A 3,080-nucleotide genomic window follows, 5' to 3' on the forward strand; every position below is an offset into this window, starting at 1 on the left:
TGCACTCTGATCCGTAGCTGCACACAACGTTTTTCTACTGTTCAGTCGTCCACAACCATGCCCGAGGGAGGACTCGAACCTCCGCCGGGACCAACCGCAGAGTCCATGACTGCAGCGCCTCAGGCCGCTCGGCTAATCCCGCGCGGATTGGTTTCTCAACCAGCAAACAATTTCGATCTGTCGCTCAAACACAGTAATCTGTCGATTTCGTTTGTGAAGACCAACGCGCTAGCAGGGGATGTGGATAAAGAAGAATCTGCCATACTAGTGATGGTTTTGACCAGCGACGCAATGTAAATGGCTGTTGTAAAGCAGGTTCCTGATACGCGTTTCGAATTGCAGTCGTTTATAGCGATATTTACTGCGATTTTATCTTCGGTTTCAAGATAATCAATTTCTTAATATCTTCTGTGTGTGAAAAACAGAAGCCTACCTTTTCAATGTTGTTGGAAATTCTAACATTTCGTCATTAAGTAGTCCTTTTAACAGCGAAATATGGAGAACATCGCGAGGGTTGATACTGCGCCGGATTTCAAAGAATTTTTTGAAGAGACGTTGTAGATTTGAAAGTGGAATTCCACTCAAGCGACCTTTTTGTTTCAGTCTGATTTGGCTATACGGACACTATGAGCAAATACTGTAATGGTAACACCTTTCCTGTAGTGATACGTGCTGTGGAAGTCTATCAGCAGTTACGCGCGTCGCTAAACTATGCTGATTTGGTGTTTATGCAATTTATGTGTTGGCAGATATAGAGATGATTGTGTCAGCTTAATACGGCGATGTTAATTACGGTCATGTGTGCCGAACTTTTCACCTGTATATCTCTCGTTGCTATTGCTACCTCCCAAGCTATATTTATCTTTGACATCGAGTTATCAACACTATTAGCGAATCAGTATGTGTACGTATCTCAGGTTACTGTGGCACATCAGTATTCATCGTTTTCTTCTCTTAAATTTTAATTCACTGTACATGATGTCGAAGTACATTTCAGTTAATTAACAGCCAATTTTCGGAAACATTTGCGTAAGCTCGCTCCAACAGAGATTCTCTTCCTGTCTCAATCGGCGGATTACGTTAGCTCAGGACCTCACGTTGCACGTATTTATAGAAAATGTCAATGTTATCACACATAAATAAATACCACTTACGATGTCACTTCAACATCAAAATGAGAATCAAATAAGTACTCCGGTGCAATGTATTTTTACAGCCTATAGTAGTAAGTGTTAACTTCGCTTTAAATGAAGTGCGAGAAATATCAAAGATGCTGCTCGTTGTCAATTGTATGGCGAACAAATTGACTTTACTTTACTATAAATTCTTCACAGATGGAAAAATCTGATACCTCTTAACAGATTCAAATATTACTAACGTCAAACTATTTTTAGGCAAGTCAAAACTCTTCATAGAAACTTTAGGCAGTTATAGATAATTTTATATCATTCTGCTCATTCAGCACGAGCCACGTAACGTGAACACCTATGGCAGCATTACACTGACTGACTCTATACAATTCAAAGTTACACGAAATTTCCTTTTAGCTACTAAAAAGTCGTTGCAGCCATGACTAGACGCGCGAGGAGTCTTCTTCTTCCCCGTGGCCGTCGACTGATTAGTGAAGTCGACCAGATACTCTTACGGCTGACCTACGGAGTGAAGACTGCCGTCGTTGTCGATTTCTTTCTGCATCACTCATGCAACACAGTAAAAAAATTTTTTTGGACAACAGATGAACAGACGTCTTACGGTACAGAAACAAGAAGATATTTAACGGCTACACTTCCCTGCTACGACACGCGTATCCTTAGCGCTGACCAAGAAAGCTATAGAGCAACCTCCTTGTTCCATTACAATACTCAGCTGCTGTTTGTAGGTACTGCAGAATGTATTTTGATTGTAGTTCTTATTTGCATAATAGTGTTTGTGTATGCCAGTTTTGAGTTGCTTTTATCCAACTACTGAATCGACAGTGTTAGATAATCCTACCCCCCTGCAACGTGCTTGAGGCGAATATAATAATTGTTTATTTGCTTCGTGTGACATGTGTTGTAAGATTCTCGTTGTAATTGAACTTAGGTATCGCAGGGTGCGCTTGTTCAATATGGTCGAAGTGAATTTTCCGATACTAGCGTTTATTTCTTTGTAAGTACTATTTTTAGTTGGTACTGTGATTTTGCGTTCTTCACTACAGCTGTAGAGCACTGTTTAGGATACTTGGTCCCATTTCGTTCGAAGAGATGTCTCTCATTTAACATATGTTTGATCACAAGGGTTGTAACTGGAAACACTTTCTTCCGGTGTAATAAATTCTCGTTATCATAACTGTCTGTCTCATTTACGTTTCAAAATGTCGCCAATCGTATGATGCTATAATCGCTATACTTACGGCGATTGCCGATTGTTAAGTATGCCACTGGTCAAACCCAGTGTCTAGTATCGGAACTTCCTCTTTCTGTGGGTGACTCTGTTACATGCGTTTCATTTATTAATTCGTAATACGTTTTAGCGTTCCACATAGCTGACAGTATAGCAGCAGTCTTACTCCTCCGGCAGTCTGTGATCACCACTCGGTATCCTTCTGTCACTTAATTTACGTGCAATAAAACAGTCAACCGTTATTCACTGAATGTGGTGCTGGAATATGCTCGCACTAGTCGGAGGGGGCGGACAATTGATTTTGCTGTGGGTGCATTCCTACGCTGGTATCCGCTACAGAGATGGAGTTGATAATTTAATAAAGCAAGCTGCATCTATAGGAACTGTTCTAGATTTTAAATTGCCGTATGCAAACTACTTACGTGAAAATACCAATGGTAAGAGTTGTGGAACGTGCCATAATAAACGTAACCTCAGTTGCTTGTAATTGTGACATCAAGTCACACAGGAAAAATGTGACCATACTCCAAATCAGTAGGACTACTGCAAAATTCCTGTATTCGTCACTAAATAAGAAGCTACCAGCTGACAAAACTACGGTTTTATTTGACGCGTTTCGGGTAGGAACCATCCTCAGATTGCCATGAACTTCTTGGTGATGAGAAATACGTTGACGAGCCAAATAAACTGGTACACCT

The sequence above is a fragment of the Schistocerca serialis genome, chromosome 6 (genome assembly GCF_023864345.2).
Source record: "Schistocerca serialis cubense isolate TAMUIC-IGC-003099 chromosome 6, iqSchSeri2.2, whole genome shotgun sequence".
In the NCBI taxonomy this organism is placed as follows: domain Eukaryota; kingdom Metazoa; phylum Arthropoda; class Insecta; order Orthoptera; family Acrididae; genus Schistocerca; species Schistocerca serialis.